The sequence below is a fragment of the Magallana gigas genome, chromosome 1 (genome assembly GCF_963853765.1).
Source record: "Magallana gigas chromosome 1, xbMagGiga1.1, whole genome shotgun sequence".
NCBI lineage: Eukaryota > Metazoa > Mollusca > Bivalvia > Ostreida > Ostreidae > Magallana > Magallana gigas.
The window spans coordinates 17,423,579-17,440,070 of record NC_088853.1 but is presented as its reverse complement, the minus strand read 5'-3'; the positions used below and the strand labels follow the sequence as shown (position 1 = coordinate 17,440,070).

Below are 16,492 nucleotides of genomic sequence, written 5' to 3'. Positions count from 1 at the left end.
TAATTGCATACTTTTATTGAAAAACAAATTTTCATAGCTAACAATTGTAAATTACCTTAAACAGCCATAATTTTGTTTGTTATAATTTCTTATCAAACACAAACCACAACAAGGCATGATGCTTTCTTAAAGTTCCATTACAGTAAGTGTTCATGAATTATCCGATTAATAATTTGAATTACTGGTAAATAGTCTGTAGAACACATTAAGGAATATGCATGTGGGTAGAGGTGACAGGTTAACCTCAAGAGCTCAAAAGAATCAACAGGTAAAAACCACGTGGCCACCAATAGCTGAAATTAAAAAAATCAATAAGCTGTGTTAATACATGTACCGGTACTAATAATAGCTGTTTTTACATTAACATATGCATAGTATTTCTGAAAAAAAAATACACTGACCATGCAGTGTAATTAGTATGACATATCCCGATACGTGACATTAGATGGCACAGGACAGTTTTTTTTATACATTCCATTGTAGCCTGGGAACGTGTGTCTTCGGAACCCTGTAACTAGAATTTCCTCAGTTCCCATTCAGCACAAATACCTTTAATTCACTCTTTATAAGGCCAATCACCAATTTCGGAAGAAAATTACTAGTCAAAACCTGTAAAATTTTCTACATATTGGTTTTTATGAGATTTTGACCCTTCCATATTTTGCTAATTTTTCATGATTTTTCAGCTTTTTATACCTCCCCCAGCCAATTCCCTGGAAAGGGTTGACCTTCCGTACCATGTGCATGTTGCTCCATCACATGTCAGAAACTTACCGGTGTATAGTTTATAATGCCCCATCCACCTACTTTTCGTGTTATTTACCCTCCCGTCTGTAACTTGCATTTTCACTGTCTAAAGTCAACACAACAGTCATAGCCGCAGGTTTCGCATTTTACTTCTGAATCTCATGTACCTAACATATAGGGCCTACATATTGAATATCAATTTCAACAAGAGACATCCCTCTAACTAATGATAATCATTAAAAATCATTTCATGAATTTTAGCAACACTCATAAGCCTACTAGTACAGCAACTCTCAATTTTACAAAAATATTGATGGGTACTTTATCCGAAACTGTCCCTTGCTACCTTTTACTTACACTAACATTCTTTGAAAAGTCATCTTGTCTTAAACTTACAAAGCTTATGCTATTCCGAGAAAAAGTATTCCTCATTTTGCCAATTCCATTAAGGATTAATAAAAATATGGCCATTTAAGTGAACCCAGCATTTCCACTTTCCTCTATTTAACACAGATTCATAGGGCTCTCCATAAATAAAGTATCTTTACCTAATCTTATAGAGGTCAACTGTTGTTCAACCTCCCTAAATAAGAAACCTTATTAAAAACTACATACATATACATGATATTATTATGACAAAAGCATCACATCACTTAGAAATACCCTTACATGTATACCCTCCTCCTATTTTTTGATTTTCCTAAGAAGCATTAGTTTGAACACTTTAACCAAATATTATGAAACTTATGGCAATTCCCTTGAGTCATTTCTCACAAATATTTGAAAACAACCATCACTGATATTGAAAATTGATCTTTTCTTGATAAATGGATGAAATGTAACATTTTTTTTCACAAAAAGACATGCTGCCATACATGTGATTTCTTGTTTTCATGAAACAGTAAGCTAATAATCATATTTAGTGAATATCTTATTTATTCTGGTTTCTAGTCTCCTTTTAACTTTGCTAAAATAGTAACACCTACAAGTGTGATGTCTGCTCTTAATTAAAATAAAATTCAAACACAAGCGGGTACCTGGGGACGGATGAGAATTCCATGATAAATGTTCAAATTTTACATGTTTTCCAACATTTTTGATGCATATATACAATAAAAGGGTAAAAATATGTTGTTTCTTGATCATTTCGAGAGTAATTATTATAGCAGATGTTATTTCAAGGTCAAATGTACATTTACATATCAAACATGTAATGGTAATGGAGACAATTTATTGGAAAGAGGGGGTGGCTTTCTGAATTCTGTAAATATATCTAAAATATCACTTTTGGATAGGAAGGAGCAAAAACTTGAGTTTTTTGACATATTGTATATTTTGATAACTGTATTTGTCTACGTGTGAATTTTATTTGAAAGAAAAATATGCTGTTTTAAAAAAATTGAGTTATATAAGTCAAGTTGCTTAATGTTATTTCATGAAATCAGACAGCAAAATTGCTGCAAATTTATAATTTAAATAATTCAATTGATCAAAACTCTTTTACAGTATTAATTCTTATCTCGGTAATTAACTTGAGCCTATTAATTGTCATCAGGGTAGGAAATGCCTACTCTCTAAGCCAATTTACTCTAGTGGTGGTCATTCTACACATTTAAAAGGGAGTTACTTCCCTTGTATATTATAGCTAAAAAATCATGTAATGACATATATTACCAACAAAATCATCCATTTTCCCCCCAAAAAAACTACTTTTGGTGCAAAATCCACTAAAAATTACAGTTAAATGAGAAATCTGAAAATACCATGTAGTCTTGAAACTTACACTAACATTCTCTGAAAAGTCATCTTGTCTTAAACTTACAAAGCTTATGCTATTCCGAGAAAAAGTATACCTCATTTTGTCAAATCCATTAAGGATTAAGAAAAATATGGCCATTTAAGTGAACCCAGCATTTCCACTTTCCTCTATTTAACACAGATTCATAGGGCTCTCCATAAATAAAGCATCTTTACCTAATCTTTTAGAGGTCAACTGTTGTTCAACCTTCCTAAATAAGAAACTTTATTCAAAACTACATACATATACATGATATTATCATGACAAAAGCATCACATCACTTAGAAATACCCTTACATGTATACCATCCCCCTATTTTTTGATTTTCCTAAGAAGCATTAGTTTGAACACTTTAACCAAATATTATGAAATTTAAATGCTTCTAATCTGATCAATTGAATTTTTAAGCAGCGTGAAATTAAAACCATCGCAATTGATATTTTAGTAAAAATTATGAAATTTTAACACAGTGGAATTAAAACGACTTACAGTATTTCATCCGAACAGCCTCAAAGTATAATTTTCTGCTATACCATTTTTTATTAAATGAATTCTACTGGGGGTTTTTTGCAAAGAAATTTAGCGAGGATTTTTTTCTCTTTTCTTATTAATGACAGGTTTTAAAAACAATATTAAGTTTAGCATGTATAAAATTCCATAAACAATTTTACAAAGCTTTGGATTTTAGTTGCACAATGAAAAAATGAGGGATTGCATGATAATACATGCTCATTTTGAAATTTAAAGCATTGTTGATTTCTTTTACTAGATGGAGATATGCACAAAATGATGTTGCTCTGTGATGCTTTGCAAAGATTAAAAGCATGAGAGAGAGAGAGAGAGAGAGAGAGATCTGAGGCACATGTAGTAAACATTATTACATACATTTGTCTTACTGTAAAAATTGTTTACAATGTAGATGTGTTCTGCATGTAAAGTTTACCTAAAATGAATCAATAAAATTCAATATATATAAAAGATAAACTAATCTCAAAAAATTTGCAATGGTTCTGCGAAATAATCAAATCTTGAGAAGAATGTTTTATAGATATCAGGGAACATTAACCTAAAATCTGAACTTAAAGTTCTTTTCATCTTGCACTCTGTTTTACATGCTCTTTCACAGGCGATAATCATATATAACGGCGAGCCAGACAAAAGTTCTAATTTTAATTAGATTGAATATTTACCATGTCAAATATTTATTTAATTAAGCACAAGGCTGTCTGAGTTCTTTAATTCATTAATTAAGTGGAGGTGATATGGTAAAGATCTGCTATATTCAAATATTTAGGGTAAAGTTATCATCATGCAAACATGCACTCTAATTACAACATTCTACTCTTGTGTGCCTTTGGACCCCCACCCTTTTTAATTGCACTGTTTTACAGTGTGTGGTGTGTTGTTCAATACAAAATAAGACATACATATACATAATATATAAATAGAAATTCAAAAGAGTAGTGAGCAAAACATACACATGAAAATACATTGGACAGATAATATCCCGAGATTTCTCTGACTCAAATACCCGCCTTTATATTGTTACGCACGCCAAAAGCGGAGGTTAGAGTCAGAGGAATGTCGGATTAGATTGAAAAGTGCACAAACACTTTGAAAAGAAAAAGTCAATAGGACATATCCTGTATTGAAACATACCTTTATAATTTGTCATACGTTAGTTGAGCTGAAATTTCCACTATCACCGTCTTGCAGGCCTTTCTTCTAACAAACCGCTATCAGCTGTTGTTCGCAGTCAAAACATGGCGAGTTGACATGGTGAATCGTACGATAATTATTTCGATTAAAGCTAATAAGACTAATAAAAAACTAACAACGTAATTATCGACCGAATTAACGAAATTATTTCAATAAACACTCTGATTAACTATATAAAAAAGGAGTTCGGTTTTATGACCTGTACGAAATCTTTTCAGCAGGAGTTACTTTAAGTGTGAATTTTGCACTATTTTTTAAACCAATTACGAGGAATCAACATTTCCGGAAAAATCAATATTTAAACCCCGATATCTCTGCAATGCAGTATCCGATTTTAAAACCAATTTAAGTTTTGTATTTAGCTTTGCAAACTATACACTATGCATATAATTTGATGTTTTTTATAAAGTTTTATGATCAGTACGAATTGTTACAGTAGAAGTTACTTTCAGTGTGAATTTTGCACTATTTTTGAAGCCAAGAACGCGGCATCAAAATTTCCGGGAAAATCAGTTTTTAAACCCCGATATCTCTGTAATGCATCCTCCGAATTTTAAACGGTTTTCAGCATTAGATTCAGCTTAAAAAGCTCTACAAAATACGTATACGTTTATTGTTTGATCAAAAAATTCAATTTTTCGAAAAATTTGATTCGCTTCCAGATTCGACCGGAAGTGACGGATTTTTATCATATAGCCTCATTACAGAGGTAAATCGACCAAATCATAACCATTTAAAATTTCAAGCCTCTATCTTAAAGCGTTTTTGAGAAAACTCCCGGACAAAATGACTTTTTTAAAAATTGAAAAATGACGTAACGTCAAAACGGAAGTGACGTTGTCTTTAAAACTTTAACATCTTGGAGGGACGATAACTTGCTAAAATCTCCGGAAGTTTCATTGAAATCGGTTGAAAACCTTTTGAGTTATGAAGCAAAAAAGGAGTCAGAAAAAAAAGAAAAAGTATAATAATAATAACTAGAGCAAAGCTCGTTGCAAAGCAACGAGTGGGTCTTCCGTTATTGTCGGAAGTAAAGCTGGAAGTTCCTGTAAGAAGCAGAGCTCTTAAACCAATAACAAGAGTAACTAAAATAAAAAAGATGAAAAAAATCGAATATTCCTGGTACGACTTAACAAAATACGAATGATTTTATGTACGACTTAACAAAAACCTTTCCGATTTTAAGAACGACTTAACAAAAAAAATCCGAATGTGTTACAGTGCGACTTAACAATTATTTATGGTACGAGTTAATTTTACTTGTAACAATACGCTATTTTTTAAACCAAGGACGCGGAATCAAAATTTCCGGAAAAATCAATTTTTAAACCCCGATATCTCTGTAATGCATCGTCCGATTTTAAAACGGCTTTCAGTGTTAGATTCAGCTCAATAAGCTTTACAAAACACATATTCATTTTTGATTTGATCTGAAAATTCATTTTTTCGAAAAATTTGTTTCACTTCCGGTTTCGGCCGGAAGTGACAGATTTTCGTTTCCAGCCTTATTACAAAGGTAAATCGACCAAATCATAACCATTGAAAATTTCAAGCCTCTATCTTAAAGCGTTTTTGAGAAACGCCGCGGACAAAATGACTTTTTGAAATTTTTAAAAATGACGTAACGTCAAAACGGAAGTGACGTTGTCAAGAAAACTTTAACATCTTTGAGTGATAATAATTTCACATTATCTCTGAAAGTTTTATTAAAATCGGTTGGAAACTTTTTGAATTATAAAGCCGAGAAGGAGTCAGAAAAAAAAAGAAAAAGTATAATAACTAGAGCAAAGCTCGTTGCAAAGCAACGAGTGGGTCTTCCGTTAATGTCGGAAGTAAAGCTGGACGTTCCTGTAAGATGCACATCTCTTAAACCAATAACAAGAGTAACTAAAATAAAAAGATGAAAAAAAATCGAATTATTCCTGGTACGACTTAACAAAATCCGAATGATTTTAAGTACGACTTAACAAAAACCTTTCTGATTTCAAGAACGACTTAACAAAAAAAATCCGAATGTGTCCAAGTACGACTTAACAATTATTTTTGGTACGAGTTAATATTACTTTGAACATTACGCTATTTTTTAAACCAAGGACGCGGAATCAAAATTTCCGGAAAAATCAATTTTTAAACCCCGATATCTCTGTAATGCATCGTCCGATTTTAAAACGGCTTTCAGTGTTAGATTCAGCTTAATAAGCTCTACAAAACACATTTACATTTTTGATTAAATCAGAAAATTCATTTTTTCGAAAAATTTGTTTTACTTCCGGTTTCGACCGGAAGTGATAGATTTTCATTTCCAGCCTTATTACAGAGGTAAATCGATCAAATCATAACCATTCAAAATTTCAAGCCTCTATCTTAAAGCGTTTTTGAGAAAAGTCCGGGACAAAATGACTTTTTGAAATTTTTAAAAATGACGTCACGTCAAAACGGAGGAAACGTTCTATTTAAAACTTTTACATTTTTGAGGGACGCCAACTTGCAAAAATCTCTGAAAATTTCATTAAAATCGGTTAAAAACCTTTTGAGTTATGAGGCAAAAAAGGAGTCAGAAGAAAAGAAAAAGAATAATAATAATAATAAAAAGAAACCGAAGAATAACAAGAGGGTCTTCCGTTGGAAACGGAAGACCCTAATAATAAAAAGAAACCGAAGAATAACAAGAGGGTCTTCCGTTGAAAACGGAAGACCCTAAAAAGAAACCGAAGAATAACAAGAGGGTCTTCCGTTGAAAACGGAAGACCCTAAAAATGTCAACATAAGTATTTCACTTACCTTGATTAACCACGTACACGTTAGACCATTGATATATCCAATCATGTCAATCCAGTCTGAGTGTCCCGCTCTTAGATTTATAGTTCCCCCGCATCCTACAAGAAAAAAAAACAAGGAAAACATTCGAACTTAAAAAACTTGATAAAAACCATCAATCCTGCAATCTTTTCGTTTTTCTAACATGGAACAAGGTTTAGCTATTCAATCGTCATGGAAGTAATAATTGGATCCAAAAATACCATTGTTCCACGTAGACTTACATATATAATCTTTAATCTGTCGTAGTAGAATTTAGGTGAATGTTATTTCAGGATATTTAAGTGAACAAAATGCATAATTTGGATAAAAAACAACATCCGGAGCCACGTATTTACTGCTTTGAGAAAGAATGTCAATGTCGTTCGATTTGTCGTGTTTGTTCGTTTTTATGTCGGAATATTTTCTGTTGTGGAATGAATTTTAATCAATGTATAGTACATAATTGAATAAAATACGTCTTACATTGTCAAAACATACCAGCACTAGTGTTCACACGTGTACAGTGTGGCCCCGACAGTCCATCCACACACTCACAGCTACACACACCATCAACCTGCTTCACGAACCCCTCGTTCTGACAAACGGGGGGATTTGTACAGTCATCTGAATAAAACAAAATAAATTAAATTCAACTCTTGTGACAAGATATCGCTCGAACTAGTAACAAATATCGTTTTTTCAAGATTATCTTTTTTTTTCAATTAAAAATATCCAAAACATGAATCAATCGCTTGCTAGAGAGTCATATTTAATTAACACTTGTACAAACGTATTTATATTGTTTGCATGTCTAATTTGGTAACAGAGCCATTAAAATCGCAATCATGTCCAAAGCCCCTTACAATAAAGCTTATAAAATCAAGATAAACAGAAATGGATACCGATAGGTGAAGTTTGACAATGCATATCATTGAAACACATTCAGTAAAAAAAATCCTGACTGGTTACCAAAATATTTTTAAAATGTTTAACGTTTATTTCGTTCATTTCATAACTAACGAGCAAACTCGATTCAACAATTGTTAAATTAACTCTCTATATAGTTCAATTTCACTAGGGCGTAATGTTCCATAGCACACTTATGTCATTTGAGCCAAAAAGCAGTTCGTACCAGCACATTGGTAGAATGCGTTCAACTCCGCCCGATCATAGAATGAGAGATAATCGTTCCGTTCTTCCGTCAAGTATTCCAAATCCGGGTTAATAATGTTCATTCGTATCTGCATAGCAAAACATTGACTAGCTGATAGATGGCGTTACAATGATCATTTGAAATGTATTTTTTTTTTTTAATGTGATTACTCAAAACCCCTAAATATTACAATGATACCGGCTAAGTTTTCAATCTGTTTTCTGCTCTTTTTTAAATAAGTTATTACTTGTGTGGATTAACTTTACTCATTTTGGATTATATATGCATGATAAATACATCATACCGTTAACGGGTAATGAAGTACCGAACTCAGGTCGTATTCTCTGGCGTTAAACAGATCATAACCTGCGTAACTAAGTTCGCTGTATTTGGTTATATGATCCCAATTAAAAGATATAACTTTGTTCCGATCTTCCAGTCTAGATTGCACGTGCTGGGCTCCCACAACATGCATCATTTCGTGTAAGGCAATATGCACCTAAAAATGTACCTGGTTATTCAGCACAAACGCCAGGCACACAAGCTTGAATTTAAGGGTGAGAGTTTGTAAATGCGTCTTATTAAACGTCACTTTACTTCTAAACATAATGGTAAACTTAGCTCTCAGCTTTATAAATGAGTTCCTTTATTATTATTATCATTATCATTATGAATATTATAATTTTTTATGCAGCATTTCACCACTTCACAGCAATACATAGTCAATCTATTATGATAAATTGACGCTACAGATGAAAAAATATGACACTGTAAGTGTTCAAGTTTTTAAATGATAGCAGATGTTGGAAACAAATTAAAATGTTTTTGGTTGTTGTGAATAAAACCTACTGTAAGACAGTGAATTTCAGACAACCATAAAGCATGGACCCGGTATGTTTTAAATCCAATTGGCGTCTCACACCTATAGAAAAGAACACCAAAAACAACGATGTTTACATTATTGCATCATTGAAACAAAAATAAGCAACTTTTTTTTCAAAATACACTAAGACTGATTTTTTTAAAATTTAACAAACAAGAATTATCTATATATTTTAAAAAGATTTATGAAAACAATACCAGAAATGATGATAGACGGAAAAGTGTATGATTTCTTTTTTAATTAATAAAACCGTGTAAAAAATAAAGGCTACGGTTGAAATCTTACAATAGTTGCTGTCTCTAGTTAATACAATGTAATTTAGATAGATTTTAACAACGTACCCGACAGTTGCACATAACCATTGATGAAGGAAAGTTTTATGTCTAAATAAGTGTTTTATATTTTTCTTATTGTTGGTTCAATCGTGTTTTAGGTACCAAGTTTGACGTCAAAAGGACATTGTATTTACAAAAACGGATTTGTTTGTTTTGGTGTTTTTTTTGGAAATAGGTTTGGCAAAAAAAAAGATAAAGTACAATGTGATTTAACGAAGATAAAATAAGAATGAAATTATCACAATACAACTCAAAAGCACAGATAAATTTAATTCTAAAAAATGACAAATACTGTGCAGGCTTTTAATTTTTCTCTGATTGCATATCCTTCTGTCTTTGAATTCTTGAATAAATTTTGACGATTTGTTTGCCAATACGTTTAAATAGTATGTTCAAAAATAAGTATGTTTAAAATCACCACTCGTCTGAGTGACACTTTCTCCCCGTGGTATCCCAGATTTGGACGACTGACATTGTTATTATAATTGTGACGCGGTATATATGCAAGACTGTGAACAAACAAGTTGGATCATGTGATTTCTAGTCATGTGCCTACTGTACCCAATTTGAAGGGTGGTAGAAGTCTAGAGACAAAATTAAGAATAACATGTGAAGAAAGGGTGTTTTCATTATATACTTCATAAATGAACAAAGACCCTGTCAGTATAAGATACTTCTATTGACTTACGTGGATTCGTTTCCATTTACTTCTACATAGTAAGACTGCGATGTACGTGGTACCCATTTGACACAACTGGCCTTGTTAAATTGTTCGACCGCTTTAGTAAAAACATTACTGATGCTGGTAACTAGGAAAAATAAATAAATAGAAAATTAAATAAAAATAAATCATAATAATAATAATAATAATAATAATAATAATAATAATAATAATAATAAATAAAAAAAAAAAAAGAAAATTAACGTTTGTGTTTTTTCTTTTTATTTTAGGGGGTTAAGAGCGGTGGGGGAGGTGGGTGGACATAACATCAAGGTATATGTTTTTAGTATGTTTTGCACCACCAAATATAAGAGTTTGAGAAAGATATAATTATATCAATTTCATTTGCTTACAATACACATTGCTTTCGATAACAATTTATACGTTATAAGTTTTAAATTGTACCTCTTAATTGTATTTTGTAAAATAAAAACTCTCTAATAGCTGGAACATGGCTGTCACTTCACTCATTTCACATCAACCTACCATTATCATACGACCTATAGTTAATTTGATACGGGATAATCCTATGCGGCCATTTCATTGATTCATCCTTGATGAATACTCTTCTCTCAAGGTTACGTTTTGTAGATGCTTTCTGTAGACAAAAAACAGGTGGAAAAAATATTTTCTTTCAACCTGATGTGTTTTTAAACAATACTAAAGCATGCAGAACATATTGACAATAACGTGGATATGCATACAAATGTATGTCACTTACATTCTTCAACTATGGCGTTTAACATTTCCAGATACAGATGTAATATGATTCTACAATACAACCTTGTTGTAACATGATGCTTTTCTTGATGTAAATTGTCAATATTTACATGCACGGCTTTCGATGACCGTAGATAGTAAAATTTTCTTGTTCATTGCGAGAATTTTCATTTTACATAGCCCATAGAAACATTTTTTTAGCAAACGTACTAAATCGGCTTGTGGTCTTGGGAAATGTCTGTCATGTTTTTCTGCTGTCATTAAATTGTTCGGCGGTTTCTTGGTTTTCCTAGGCTGTTTAGGTTAGAAAGAAATAATAAATCAAAAAACAACAAACCTGAAACGACCGAAGCATACGTTATTGTTAAGAGATACTCAGGTAAGTAATTAATTTGATTTGTATAATTTCTTTTCTGAGATAAATTTCATCTTGCCAAATACATATTGATGTCAACATTTTATGGTTTCTCATTTAAAGTTAAAATTGATTTGTATTGTGTTATGAAATATATTGCTATTTAGATTTTGATTTTCGATAACGTAAAATGTTATTTATGTTTTTCCTTATGTTAAAAGGTAAACAATCGAATAAGTCAACCACCATCCTTATAAACAAATATTTGTTTGAGTACAATTCAATAAAATAACATCGCTTATAAAACTAAAACTATTATACATATTATTCATTGGGGTTATATAATACGAAGCTAGTTGAAAAAAGCTACCTGCATACGGATAGCATTTTTTGATAAGTCAGATAATAACAGAGAATGATACATGTATAAAATTCATATGTGAGACATTTATTTCTGTCTTTGCGGTAACCTGAATAGCATTCAAATTTAGATACGCTGTAATCAGTTTTAAAATTGAAACCATATCAAACATATTTTTGAATGTAATAGTCTAAAATCACATTTTCATTGGCATATGTCAGACAGTTTTAAAATTTTAAAGGTTATTTTGGTCTATGGAAAAGAATGAGATGTGACTTATTCTATTTCTTAGACTCATCTGAACCTTTAAATTTGAACAGACAAATAACAATATACATAAACAGGAATATATTGCCTTTATCTTCTTGCCGTCCAGATACAGAATCATTCTCAAATCATTTCCATCTTCATGTGAATCTTTGTCCGGTAGTGGCTACGAATAAATGATGTCAAAACGTAGTTTGCAAAAATATAGTGAGAACGATACATTTAACATTCCTGAATTCAACAAAAAAACGGAAAAAACAAGTAGCGGAAAGCATACAAAAGGTAATTGTAATTTGATGCAATGATTACCTTATCTTTTTTATCGTAAATTATTCTTATTTTCATATACATTTCTTACCGTTTTGGAACTTGTATCTCTAGTGTTTTGTCCTGTAATAATAGCAAATGTATATCAACAACGTGTTAGGTGTTTAAACAGTCATTGATGTCCTAGTGGTACATGCATCAGTTAAACATACAATAAAATATATCAATTCATGACATATCGTAGATATAAAGTATAGACACGCATTTGATAACTGTTAACCATTTAAATATTACGTTAATACATCTATAGAGCACTGACTTGTAAAAAATACCATAAGCTTCCAAATTTTTAGATAAAAAAGACAACACTTACAACTGCAGTTAAATTTTTCCTCAAGTTTTTTTTTGTAAAGCCCTAAGACTTAAGACTTTTAAGACTCAAGTCTTTTATTTTTAAAAGTGTCGATAAAAATAAAATAAAATGAATGAAACGACCCCCCCCCCCCCCCAGTGCACTAAAGACAAACGTGTGTACTTAAAACTGAAGCAAAGAAATATAAATAAGGCACCGACAGTTTGTGTAATTGTTGTTAATTTAACATAAAGGTGCATTTAGACACCTCTTCAAGAAATCTCATTAAAGTTTAACAATTTTGATCATACCGAAAACATTTTAAGTAAATGAAAAGAAATGGTTTTCTTATAAATGTTGGATAAAGTTAATTTAATTAAACATTACAAAGTATTATTTTTATAATCTGTCTGAATCTTTGAATATAAATAAAACTGAATTTAAAAACTGCTCCTATAAAAGTAATTCTGATCATATTAAGCCGTACACGAGACATGAAATATTACATAAATAACTTACTTTCTCTGGATTTAGATGAACATTCAAAAAACAATTGTAATGCCAGATATATCAGAGCAATAATTGAAGATTTCCACATGTTGACTAAGACAGGTCCTCCAATGAGTGATTTAACGAACGTATAGAATACAAAATAATGAATCAACATTTCGCACTGTTTGGTTGACTATAGATTTAAATTACGTAAACAATATGTTGTTCAAGCATTTGAGCTTACAAAAATTCAAGGACTATATGTGATATCTTTAAAAAATAATTAATGATGCATATCAAGAGACACTTACATTGATTAACATTCATGCACTCGGATTCTAAAATGTTTGTTTTTGTAACTAAATGCTGCATAAATTGTTTTGTTCAATTCATTCAATTTAAAACGAAAATTGCATTCATCAGAAGTTTATTTAATTTCAAAGTGCATAATTTTATTTGAAGTATGTTGTCACTGAAAATTTAAATACAACTGTATGCCTTTAATGTCATATGAGAAAAATAAAATAGCTGAACACAAACAACTTGTAAATGCCAGGCATTTAAAGCGCAATTATTTTGGTGGAGTTTAATATAAAATGAATTTAATATTGTACACATTTTTTGGTATGTAAAAAAAATTTACATTTAAAAGTTTTCTGTTTCCAACGGGAGACCTTATAGTGATTGTAGTGTTTCTGTTTTCTTTCTTTATTCACCATCCTAATGTTTCCCCTTTTTGTCGGCAGACCTTTTAAGAAAAGACGAACACACTATTTTTTTTTTTCATTTTCAGGGATGATAGAAAAACTTGCACATCAAGAATTTGCAGGATGATAAATCTTTATTTGTTGTTGCGTTTGAAATATTTTTTTTTTATTTTTCGATGTAATTTCCTTTCCTTAGTGAACGTACCTAAACATGTTTTTAAGTATTTTTTTTTAATGAAATATTTGTAAAAATGCATACATGCGTCATCTTTGCAATGTTAAATGTACCAAAAAATCTACTTCCAGTGAAATATCCATTATTTCAGATAGCTGTGTTTACAACAAATATTGCACCCATGAGATTTCAAAGACTGTAAGTGATGAATATACAAAACCTCAATGTGTGGTAGACATTTGAAATAAGATAACTTTTTCGACAGTCATGTTCGGTCATAAACGGAAGGGTTCAAACAAATTGTTAATGAATTTAAATGGGTTTTATTTGGCCTTGAGTAATTGATCGGTATGATTTATATTTTTTTCTTAAGATAATGGACTGAAATTAATTTTTACATCATATTAAGTCATTATTTTGTGTATTTCCAAAAAATATTTCAGATAAATAATTTCAGGGGTGTTTCGTACTACCTTAAACCAAAAAAAATGTTTTCTTTGGTGATTCATGAAGGATATCAAGTAAGCGACATTGCAGAAAAAAATACAAAACCCGGGTGAGTGGGCTATGCGATGATCACTACTTTCATATCCCGCATGAATCACTAAAAAAAACCCATTTTTTTGTTTTAATAAATTATTCAACATCTTTTTTTTTTATCTAAGTAACAAAGTGGTTATTAAAAGTAAAATTTACTTAATTATTGTTTTTGTAAATCAGTACACTTGCTATAAGTTTAAGTCTGACAGCATCATCATTTTTTCATGCAGTGCATGATATTTTCGTGCAGCCCCTGATTTTTCTAAAGTCGCTGTAAGTTCCGATCAATTGATAAACGGTTTTTAGATTTCGTTCATGTCAGTTTCCAGTCAGTTTCAGCCGCTGTAGACTTCGACCAATTTAATTACCAGACAGGTTAAATCTAGTCTGGTTGTTTCTGTAGAACTATGAATTGACTATAAGTTTCTGTAAGAATTAGAGAGAATCATACTCGGTTGATATAAATATTAGCATATGTTGGTTGTATCTGACACAACAACAAACGTTTAAATTACACTTTAACAATTCTTAACCCTCGTCTATGTTTATGACAATTTGCAGAGTGGCATTGATTATTTTTCATACATATGATATAAGTTCAAAATTAATTCTTTCTTAAATGCTTCTAAAATACTCTTTAAATATTAATTCATTTCAATATATGCATATCTCTTTTTATTACTTTGTTTACAGCGACGTATTGTCCACACTGTGGGCGTTGTGTTTAGCAATCCACAGTTAAAACATCTAAAACATTTACATAAACTGCAAATTTCGACAGTTGTTTTTTTATTTTTGTCTATTTAAGCATCGCCAAGCATATGCAAATTCTAAATATCGTATTTATTACAGTGCACCTGGTATCAGGTGCAATCTAATAATTGTAATAAATTAGCATAATAATACCATTTTATAGTGCATCTTGTTGTAATATATATTAACGGATTTGAAACATCTGACAGGAAAATTGCAGATGATTGGAGAAAAAAATGAATGTGGTTTTTTTTATCATTTACACTATCGTTTTCAAATGTGATCTGATATGTACGCATCATTGTGTGGTCATTTTTAGGGTGAGTGGATGAGATTTTGCAGTTGCTATTAGAGATTATGAAACATCTGAAATTAAAATTAACAGTATATTGTAAAGACAACAAATAATAAATGGTTTTATTATGTATCAAACATTATAGATGGTAATTTCAAATGGTTGCATTGTTTTGTTTTTGTTTGATTGTTTTTTTTCTCAGATCCACAAAGATAATAAAATTTGTGGGGAAAATCTTTTCGGTGGTTGAATGAATGGTTTCTACGGTATTAAGTATTTATTTGTTTGTGCATTTTTTGTTATTTAGTCCAGATACACGTAAACATAAGTATATGTTTTTGGAATCTTTTAGTAGTTTAAGCAATGATATTATTCATTGAAAAATGTTCGCTTTAAATTTTGTTTACTCAAATATAGTTATTAACGTCTTTGAATTGCTTATTCTTTGCTGTCGTTTTCCGACCAATGAAATGTCAGCAAATACAATCTTCCGCTGGGTAGCATGTTGACTGACTTTTTCTTACTAATTGTTCGACCATAAATAATCACCTAATTGTTTATTGATTTTTCAGTTTTTCCCCCTATAACGACAAAGAGCATACGGCGGGTGTGACCGGTTAGCAGAGGATGCTCACTCCACCTAGGCACCTGATCCTGCCCCTATCTTTTTAGGGGTCTGTGTTGTTCTGCTTTGAATTTGTATTGATTGAGATGGTTGACGGTTAGGTATTGTCATTTTGTCACGGCCATATACCCCCCCCCCCCCACAGCCTGAAAACCTGACCCAGGGACCATAAATTTCACAATTAGGTAGAGGAGTTTGTGGACAAAATAACCAAGCATTCAGTTTTTTCCCCTCTTGACAATCTGTTATTGCTCTTTTTCCTTCTAACTTGGTAAAAACATTTTGTAAGTTTTATTATGTCCTTTTTCGGAAGCAAACAATATTTCACGGTATATAACTTGTAATTTTTGGCCGACGTAAGTAAATCAAAAAAACAGGCACTTGTAATTATTGATAAATAAAAAATAAAAAAAATGTACATGACTGAT

At 31.1% G+C, this 16,492-nt stretch overlaps 1 long non-coding RNA gene across 1 annotated transcript; it reads right to left on the bottom strand.

Moving 5' to 3' along the window:
* LOC136275426 (uncharacterized) lies at positions 1–4,859 on the bottom strand. The gene is made up of 2 exons (XR_010713984.1): positions 4,205–4,859; positions 1–293 (listed from the first exon to the last, which is right to left on the bottom strand). It is a non-coding gene; the product is annotated as an uncharacterized lncRNA (long non-coding RNA).
* Positions 4,860–16,492: the final 11,633 nt, after the last annotated feature.